This window comes from Esox lucius, chromosome 6, assembly GCF_011004845.1.
Source record: "Esox lucius isolate fEsoLuc1 chromosome 6, fEsoLuc1.pri, whole genome shotgun sequence".
Taxonomy (NCBI): domain Eukaryota; kingdom Metazoa; phylum Chordata; class Actinopteri; order Esociformes; family Esocidae; genus Esox; species Esox lucius.
In genome coordinates, this window is record NC_047574.1 from 18,717,576 (window position 1) to 18,728,440 (window position 10,865).

The window sequence follows — 10,865 nt, forward strand, 5'->3', positions numbered from 1 at the left end:
GCTGGTGGAGTGGGTCCACCAGCTACTGGTCCACCAGCTACTGTAGCTACTGTCCAGTTTCTTTACTATTTACTATTTTCGTTTCTATTTAGCCTATTTTCTACCCACTGGGGGGAGCTGCATACCCAAAGCCTGGGAATCAACATACAATTTGGTTAACATTTCACTACTCCATATTGACAATAAAATTATCACAATATAAATTGTGAATTCACAAAGCTATTTTCAGACTTATTTGCAACATTCGTTGAAAAAACTTAATATTTTTCAATAACATTTTCAACACGAGATAGGCTTCTCTGAGGAAGCAGTATAAATATAATTGAGTCAAACTTAAAGAGCAAGTTTAATGGCTAGACAGACCTAAAAAAGCATGTAAATGACACTGTTGCTACAGTAAATCTGAGAAAAGCAGGGTAGCTCAGGGTAGTCTGACTTCTTCAGAACAATGGTGTGAGAACGATGTTCAACCATTCAGGTTGGTGAAGGCGGGTAAATTTATGTGATTAGATGTAAGCTGGGTTCATATAATCAGGGAAGATAGGCTCTTGTCTGACTCAACAACTGTTCGACCTTAACGGACATGTGCATAGTGATGCAGTGAGTAATCAACTGAAAGGGAGCTATGTAGGCTACAGATGCAAACCACTAGTTATCTTCAATAAAAGGTAATATGACGAAAAGTCAGGTATAATGAATGCTGAGGTGAAAAGACATTGTGTCTGCTAAAGTAAAACTAATGCCTCAATCGGTCAATGGATGGTACAAGTCAAAGGCCCAGCCTCAATCCAAATGAGATTCGGTTGCATGACTTGAACATTTTTGACAAAAACAATATGCAAAGATGGCAGAGACTTAGCCAAAAAGACTAAGAGCTATAATTATTAAGTCAAGAATTGTCTCAGCGGAGTAACTTTCCTGATAGAAAACGTATATTTCATCTCTAATACTGTACCAAACATTTGTGTTTGAACGGTACTGCTTACAGTCATTCACATTGATTAATATCAGTCATATCTACTAGCTGATGTGTCTGTTGGTCCGGTAGGGGATTGAGTGTCAGCACTCAAAACAGCTTAACAATTCTGAAATCAAAGAATTTACACATTATACAACATAATAAAACTGACTATACCTCAGATTTGGGAACATTGTGCTTTCAGAAAGTATTCAAAACCCATTACTTTTTCCATGTTTTGTTGTGTTATAGACTAAATGTATTATTAATTATGAACAAAAAATACCACATCAATCTGCACACAAAAAGCCATAATGACAAAGTATAGAGGTCTGCATACTTTCAAAAGGCACTGTTTGATGAGACAAAACTGTAATTACTTGGCCTGAATGCTATGTGCTGAGTCTGGGGGGAACAAGATCTTGCTCACCAGCCGGCTAATACAATCCCTACAGTGAAGCATTGTCAAGGGAGCATCATGCTCTGGGAATGCTTCTCAGCAGCAGGGTCAGAGAAACTAGGGACTGGGATATTGACAGAGCAAAACAGAGAGAGGTCCTTGAGGAAAACCTGATCCAGAGTGCACAGGACCTCAGATTGGGGTGAAGAATCACCTTTCAAATTGACAACTACCTCAAGCACACGTAATGCTGGAGTGGTTTTGTGACAAATCTGTGAATGTCCTTGAGTGGCTCAGTCAAAGCACATACTTAAATCCTATTTATCATCTGTGGGGAGGGCTGAATATAATAGTTCACTGTTCATAGATCACATGAAAAAGAAGAAAAAAACTGCGTTGCTTGAATGCACCAGACAAAAAAGAAGCATTATGGAAGTGTTCCTTCCCTGTTTAATTGTTTTACCACACACAGGCATACACACACTGTCATTGCATGAGCCCAGGCTAATAGTCAATGGGAGATGGATCAAATGTGCAAACTACTCCCCTATGACAACCAGAACACACAATGCTCTAGCTGTAAAATTGTTTCCTATATCTATTTGGTTGACATGTCATTTTGATTAAGTAAACATTTCACAAGTAGCGAGGCTATCCTCTATACTGGTTTGAGTTTTCTTTTCTCCACCCATCACCCACTCTCACACTGTGCATTGGGCATAAGGAACAGGATATAAGGGAATTACTCTACACATTCTGTGTGCTGCATTGCAGATTTCATTTAATTCCATCACTTACTATAAACACAATGTCACATAATGTCTTCTGACATGCATTGAAAAACAATCCTAGCCTTAGTATGGCTTTCAAACAAAGGGTTGTTCCAAGATATTTGTGCCTCATGACAAAAAACCTCTTCCCCAATAGCTCAAAATTGAAAGTCTTAACAAAGAGGCTTACAACTAAAAAGAGATTACACAAGTCAATGTAAACTCAGGCATTACAGAAGTCATTTAACTGAGGTAGTAAACCCTGTTTGGCTACATCTTATGTAGTTCTACACCGTGGCTTGGATCCATACAGCAAGCAGGGGGTAGCCCTACACAGGACACTGTGCAAGTAATGCAGTGGTGTCTTAGAGATCGGTAGAATTCAGAACCTAGAACATATTGAACAAATGCCTCCAAACTCCAGCTCTGTCAATGCGTGACATAAGCTTCTGCGAAGCCTACTATTGTCTACAACAACCAGGGCTAGGTGCTGATTTGGAGAACCATTCTGACAGTTTATACGAATATCTAAACTTAATAAAATATGGGTGGATGGATAAGGAATTATACAGTAGATAATTGGAATACCTTTAATCGACAGGTGGGGGATTTTAGTCCACGACAGCCAAGAACTATTTGGGTTATCTCAGACTAAACTGACAAATTCTCACCCAGAAACTTGATCACCTTTACTCTACACTATCTCAATACAGTACACACCACATATTTGACCCATGTACATGATGCAGACAGCATAGTGGTGTCATTATACTGCTTTTCAGGTTCTGACAATTACAGAGTATTTCTAGATTCTGAAATACTATATCTTGTACATACACATTCTGTAATTCTGTGACGTAATATTGCAAGTAAGAGTCTAACCACATTTAATACGCATCATGACACTCGGCATTTCCAACTAAGCCCCCTCCTTCTCTATATGAAACATAGTGTATTTTAAACGTTTAGCACACCGCCTTATCACATAATATCAGCTAACATAACATGTCATAACCCGGTCTATACTTCGCCCAACAATTGCTTCTACAGTATCGGTGGCGTTTGACGTGGTGTTCATAACAGTGTGTATGGGGGCATTATCATCCAGGATTATTGAAACATTATGCAGGAACAGTGTTTGCACCAGAGGGTGCACCAGATCCAGGTTTAATGCCCTCATATTCCTTGGGTGTTATACGACATCCCAATGACTCCCACTAGATGTCTGCCCAAACCCTTGTGGATTCCCCACCATGTTCAGAATTTGCCAGCAGACATTGTGGGTCAACTTTGACTTGCCACCACTGATCCCCTTTGCTGATGCAATTCGTCGGTTTTTGGCATATTCTGTTAGTATTTTTGAGACAATTTTTTTGTCTCTATTTTTGAGACTAATGAATAATTTTTCAGTTTTGCACTTGCAATTTGGTCACCCACTATTTGTCTTCTTTGAAACTCTGTTAGTTGCCATGTGTTGCTTTGAAAGTTCAAATATCAAAGTGGCAATTGTAAGACCTCTTTTATAACTACTAATTGGCAATCAAACTAATGTGACCTCTGCAGCTGTATTTGTTATTGTCACATACTTACTTCAAAAGTAACAGTCATTTCTATGTGTTGTTTTCGTTACTTCCTCCACCCCCTGCAGAATGCAGCACTGTGGGAAATATCCAAAAGGTTCTGAATTAACACTAATTTCTTCAGGGTCACAATCAATATTGGCTGATTACTGGCTTTGACTTGAGGGGAATTGGGATATATACATTTTATATACATTTTCATTTCACAACATTGCATTTGAGTGAGCAGCAGGAAGCAGTTAAGGCCTTTGAGCTTTTAGAAATGTTTGTACAAATTTGTCCCCACTCTTTCCATTCTCCTATGATTATAGCTTTATTAATCCCAGTAGAGTAAATCAGTGTCAGAGTAGCCTGCCATTTTGGTCTTAGAAAATATAATTTGGATATCTTGTAATATTATGTCTTTAATATTGTCCTTTTTGAAAATGCTTTCTTTCGAACGAGCAAACACGATCATATGCATGCAATCCTTATAAAGGTGCGTGTAACTGACAAATAATTCGGTTATAATAACGCAAAAAGCTAGAAATTCGGCATCGCCAGTGAGAAGAGTCTGAGGAGTCGCACACTGACCTATAAAGCAGAACTACGTGAACAGGTGAATGGTCAATCGAAACCTTCCCAACAATACAATCCAGTGCGCATATTCTCACCGCTCCTAAACAACAGATCATTATGTGGCCAATCTAAAGCCATTGTGCACCTACTGATATTGCAAGTACGAAGGAACACAGTTATTTGCCATTGAAAGATCAATAAAGGTAGCTGACAAACACCCACCTGAGAGTTGTAGAGAGAGACAGAGACAGAGAGACTGACCCATGCGCGTGACGGCACTAGCGTGGTGACTGACCATGGAGAAATGCGTGATTTTGGGAAGCTTTTCTGAATGAATAAAACAATAGCATGCAGACCATTCAACTGGGAACACGTCAAGTAGACTAGTAAAGGCAAAAGCGTTATTTTTTTTATTATTTTTTTCATCAGCTGCAGTTTACAGTAAAACACTGACACTAATAGGATATCGCCCTTGCTCAATCCAATTTGAACGCTGATGCGCACAGTGTGCTTTAAAACTTCACTTAAGAGATTAATGGAACGGTATACTTTTGGTATAGTTGTTTTACCATGGTTAACGAATGTCAATAGATGAAATATAGTCTTAATGATTATGCCATTATAATGCTTTATACTACATTGATTACACAGCATGTAGGCCTACTTAAATGTGTAAGGACTAGCGCATACATCCACAACATCCACAACATCCACAACAGTTTAGGCTAGTAGCCCATATTTTACAAAAGCTGTACTGTAGCCTACAAAGATTCCAATAGATTTTAACTACCGCTAAAATGTACATAATTTACTTACTGAATAGAAATAATATGACGTTCATATAGTCTATCAAGTATAAAACAATGTCTTACCATCTTAGGCTCCAATAGCACACAAATCCTATTCGGACTGTCACAGACGCGGACTGACACTGGAACGAATCCTCACACAAGCACATCAGCCCTCGACTGCCCCCTGTCTCCGGTCTACACTTGAAAGCTGGATTCGGTGGGCAGAAATAACAACTAACCTACTGTTGGTGTGGTGTCTTTTGGTAAGCGCGATTATCAAGCACGGCACATAGCCTAAAGAAACAAACTGTTGAAATTCACACACGCTCTCTCGCTCTCTCTCCACCTCTGTCTCACAGCACATTTTTATGACGTTAAGCGGTAATCGTATTACGCCTAAGGTGAAGTCGGGTAAATCTGTATTCCCCCTGTCGTCTGAGAGAGAATATCCACCTGGCCAAATAACTAATGCACTAAGAGGTATAAAGGACAGTAATTACACGCAGGGATCATGCTAGCCTACATCTTACTTTCAGCGTGCAAGCCTACATCTCACTTTCTGCAGTCTCATACACATGGATTAAGATTTAGATAAGGTTTTGTCACCAAATAAAAATATCCACACAAAGGCAAATACAAATAAAAAGTGAGTTCTACATTTATATTTTACTAAAAAGGAAAGGGAATATACATGAGTACCGGTGTTTAATACACTCATGCTCTACCAAGGTTTTTTAAGCTTTGACCCATTACAGTAGCAATGTTGTTCTATTGTTCTTGCTATTTTACAGGTTGCTTAAGATTTACAAATTCTAAAACAGATAAAGTAAAACTATTGGAGTGGGTGCTTCCACCTTAATTTGTTGTGTACTAGATTCAAGGTAAATTGATAGATACTGTGGTTTATTGTCTGTCTGAATTCCCTCGTTTCACTTAACAAGCTTACTCGTGTAATAATTACATATGCACATAACCACATGCTGTACCAATATGTTCTTGTTTAATCAGTTGCTGTTTGTTGTACCAATATGCTCCTGTTTTATCAGTTGCTTTTTGTTGTACCAATATGTTACTTTTTTAACAGTTGGTGTGCTCTTCACTGGAAAGTGTACTACCTCTGTCATATTAATGTAACTTGAAGTGATAATGTAAATAAACATGCTGATGTTACAATAGTAAAGAAAACAAATAATAGGGTGTTATTTTAATTAGATCTTTATCTAATAAAAACATGAATCCTAATAACATACAAAATTGTTTTAGTATGCTAAACTCTAGTTGTAGTGGGTTTAAGGAAAAAAGTATGTTAACTCTGATGTCCTTTACACCACTGTACATTTTAGACTGTATGAGAATATTTTAATCCTAGGCAACCTTCTCACACACTGTTCAAATATACAGAAATACTGTTAGACCAGTATTGTGTGCTAGAATGCGTTGGTAGAGAATTGGCTAAGGCGTTGTGGAGCTTATGTGAAAATCGGACGTTTTTGGGTGCAAATTTTGTTGAATAAGCATCGTTCTGGCTCCCTCTAGTGGACAGTTTGGTCATTACAGACCCAACAGTGACGTCAGGACCGAACTTCTTTCGGCCGGTTATTTGGCCGGTGCCTAAATAATGTGTGCTGGAGAGCTGCCAGTATTAGATGGAAAACAGTTAGCATAGTTGGATTGGTCAACATATGCTTAAATAAAAAAATTCAAATGCCTTACAGACTTTCATATACAGTAGATGCGTTCAGCGATGTTTGGCCACTGGTTGTTAAAGTTGCGCTGTTGTGCGAAAACGTGTCCCCGCTAATTGCGTCCTACGCCACGTATTGGTGCCTTATGTTATCAAAAGGAGTTGCTTTTTAACTTGGATTTTCGTGGCTAAGTGATGTATTTTAGCGATGCTATATTACGCATGTAAACAGTACACATTCAGCCCAAACTACGGGTGTTAAAAAAGTCGTCTGTTATTCACAGTCCCAGAATGCATCGTTAAGTCAGAAGACAGATGCACACAGGCTTTAAAAGTGGCTCACGTGTTGATCAAGGCATTCAGAAATTGAAAACAATTTGGTCTTATAGGTTAAATATTTGGGGCAGATGTTCCAAAATCTTTGTATAACTTTATCTGGAAATATTTAAATGTTTGAAAAAACCATAAGTTTGCATGCAAACTCATGTGCATATATCCAGCTAACTAGAAAGCTCTCATTAATTTCCTCTGGTTTAGCAGTCTACTTTGCCATATAAGAGGCTATACAATTTCAAGGATTATAAACATATGTACATAAACATAATAACATAAAATCCCAGTTAAAAAAGTATTCTTTTCATGAAGAAAACATTTTGAGGAATATCAGATTTGTAAGAGAGTTTGGCAATAATTGTACACTGCCCTTCAAAATGATCGAAAATGCTCTTCTTACCTTCTGATCCTAAGACCACAGCATACAGACAGGCCATGTTTCTGATAGTTTTGGATATCCTTACATTATATAAGCTGCTACAGGAGAAATCTATTTTTAAGGACCACACTTGCCCTGACTGCAAGTCATATTGTACACATATATTGAGTGTCAAAATCAAGAGCACACAAGACAGGTACCAGAAAATTCTAATATACCATAGGCATCCAACGTATGAAACCCATATAACCACCTCTGGCACCATCCACTGGAATTACCTTGCCAGGCTGAGTTGTTGACAAATATCCAACAATGGCGAGAAGAGGGTCTAATGGCAGTGTTGTTACTTTGGCACTGTTGATCGGCACATTTGGATACAATTCTTGTGAAGACATGAGAGGATAATGACATTTATTCTCGATACATGAGTTTGATTGATTATTTCTACATGTGCAGTGGGGGTTTAGGTGCTTTTAATATTACTAGTTCTGGATTGGCTGGTCCATTGGTTGATGATATTCAATAAATTGAAACTTAATGGGATTATTCAGAATTTAGAGAATTATCTCAAAATTGCCCGGAGTTAAAGACAAATTGATGGATAATTATTTTTTTTTGTCTCTGCATGCAGTTTGAAAATGATGCAGGATAACATGTTTTTGTTGGTTTTGAGTTGAGTTAGCCAGCATATAACTAAGTAATTCTGCAACTAAATAGCTAACTGCCTACCTTTCATTGTCTGTTTCAAAGCAAATGTTAGCAAGTTTGCTAGTGTTAATATTTATTAGCTAATAAATATTAGGTTAAATTGGACGAGAAAATATGTTGCTTGTGGCGGTAGCTGAAATGTCGATGGCTTAGAGTTTGGCTGGCATAGAACTCACAGTAAATTCTGAAAGTGAGAGTGCTAAGTTAAACTATTGCTCCAACCAAGGTGGAAAAACCTAGCCTGATTGTTGGTAACGGACGGATCATGAGGAGAATCAAAAGGGGAGTTGTGATGCACAGTTCACAAAGGATTTACATTTTTTAAAATTTTTATTTGAGAATCACGATTCTTCGTGCATCATTCAACTCCATAATTCATTCAAACAGTCGGCTGCAGAATTCTACAACATCCATAAGCGGTCCGTCAGCTCGATCGGTGCTCCGTACAACAGCTGTTTGCTTAACGTTCGCAAAGCAAAATAAACCGAGCTGCAGGAAGCATTATAAATGAATGGAACTGATAATTGGATGCAGGATGCGGTAATTAATCCCATTCATTGATTTTTTAATGACGTGATGGAAATTCTCATCACTGTTGTGTTGTGTATCCTGAATCAAAATGATTTGCAAACTTTAATCTATGTTGGTTTCTTATTGGGTTAGGTTTAGAGACATGGTCGGGGGATTTGGATTTACCATTAAGCTTCAACCAATCCCTAAACCTTGATTGTGTCCTCTGTCTGACTGAAATGATGCTTGACCAATCTTTTATTATTAGTTTCTAACGATGGTCCACCTAGCTGTAACCTTGCAACAATTACTTTTTAGCCATGTCACTATCCTCTGACAACACCCCTCTCATCAATATACATAGCTCTACTTAAAACAAGCCTCACTTTCTAGTAAGTCTTTACATTGTGTTGAGAGAATACTGAAAGTGTGACTCTTCATGCAAACAAGGGCAATCCTTCATTCAAGTGTTGTATTCAAGAAGCATGAATGACACTGCTCTTGAAAATGTCCAGTGTGATGAAACTACCTAAATACAGTGAATGAAAAAGGCATTAGTGCAGTCAAGGACTGACAGAATTGAAATAAGGTTTTCAGCCAAATCCCTATGTTTCTGTGTAGAAAATAAAACATGGAAGGGAACAATCTCACTCAAGTATAAACTGCTTCGGCAAAAGTATCCTCCTGCCAACATAGTCATTAAACAGCAAATACAGGTGTGCTCAAAAGTTTGCATACCCTTAAGAATTGGTAATATACCATTTGTAAAGAAAATGAGTGAGCAGGCCAAATACATGTCTTTTATTTCTTATGGGATTCATATTCAACTGTAGGTCATAACAGAATGGCACAATCATGAAACAAAACATGGCAACAAAGTCTACATACCCTTAGTTCTTAATACTGTGTATTGACCCCTTTAGCATCAATAATAGCGTGCAGTCTTTTGTAATAGTTGTCTATGAGGTCCCAAATTCTTGCATGTGGTATAGCTGCCCATTCATCTTGGCAAAATGCCTCCAGTATCCTGTATTCTCTGATAACAAGGTGCATTCATCTTGCCTTTAGAGCTCACAACCCCCCCCCCCCCCCCATGCTTCACAGTGGGGATGGCATTCTGTTCATTATAGGAATTGTTGACCCCTCTCCAAACATAGCGCTTATGGTTGTGACCGTAAAGCCTTACTTTCGTCTCGTCACTCCAAATTACAGCGTGCCAGAGGCTGTGAGGCGTGTCAAGGTGTTGTCAGGCATATTGTAACTGGACTTTTTGGTGGCTTTGATGCAGTAAAGGCTTCTTTCTGGCAACTCAACCATGCAGGTAATTTTTGTTCAAGTATTGTTGTATTGTGCTCCTTGAAACCAGAGCAGCCTGTATTTATCTATGGGTTTTTCTTTGTATCCCGAATAATTCTTCTGGCAGTTTTGGCTGACATTTTTTTTGGTCTACCTGATCTTGGCTTGGTATCAAGAGATTCCCAAATTTCCTACTTCTCAATAAGCAATTGAACAGTACTTACTGGCATTTGCAAGGCATTGGATATCTTTTCATATCCTTTTTCATCTTTATAAAGTTCCATTACCTTGTTACGCAGGACTTTTGGCAGTTATTTCCTGCTCCCCATGGCTCAGTATCTAGCCTGCTCAGTGCATCCACGTGAAAGCTAACAAACTCATTGACTATTTATACACAGACACAAATTGCAATTTAAAAAGCCACAGGTGTGGGAAATTCACCTTTAATTGCCATTTTCACCTGTGTGTGTCACCTTGTGTGTCTGTAATAAGGCCAAACATTCAAGGGTATGTAAACTTCTGCCATTTGGGTGATTTCTTTTATCATTATGATATTATATTTTTTTTTTTTTTGCATGATCAGTTATATTTTCATAATCAATGCCAAAATTTCACAATTTCTGGCAGTGTATGCAAACTTATATACTCTACTATAAATCCCTGTAGATCTAAGGAATGCATTTTCAAAATCTTCCCTGTCTCCTGCCGTTTTAAACTTAGTAGGACATGAGGTCTTGGCCCACACCTGAGGAGTACCAGGCTTGAAAGACCCATTGCTGTCCCTGTCCAAAGTCCTCCTGGTTGTGTTGCAGATCAAGACGATACCTGACGATTTCAGCTGCCACTGTGCTGACACCTCTCCCCTCCCTCGTGTTGTCCCTGTCCTTGTCCATCTGGT

General features: G+C 38.4%; 1 protein-coding gene across 4 annotated transcripts in view; it reads right to left on the reverse strand.

Moving 5' to 3' along the window:
- Positions 1-5,400, reverse strand: part of LOC105010659 (protocadherin-15) — a 226,731-nt gene extending 221,331 nt beyond the window's left edge. For all 4 annotated transcript variants that reach the window (XR_004575807.1, XR_004575806.1, XM_034292761.1 and 1 more), the window contains exon 1: positions 5,139-5,400. The gene's annotated coding sequence lies outside the window, so the exon portion shown is untranslated. The remainder of the gene's footprint in view (positions 1-5,138) is intronic.
- Positions 5,401-10,865: the final 5,465 nt, after the last annotated feature.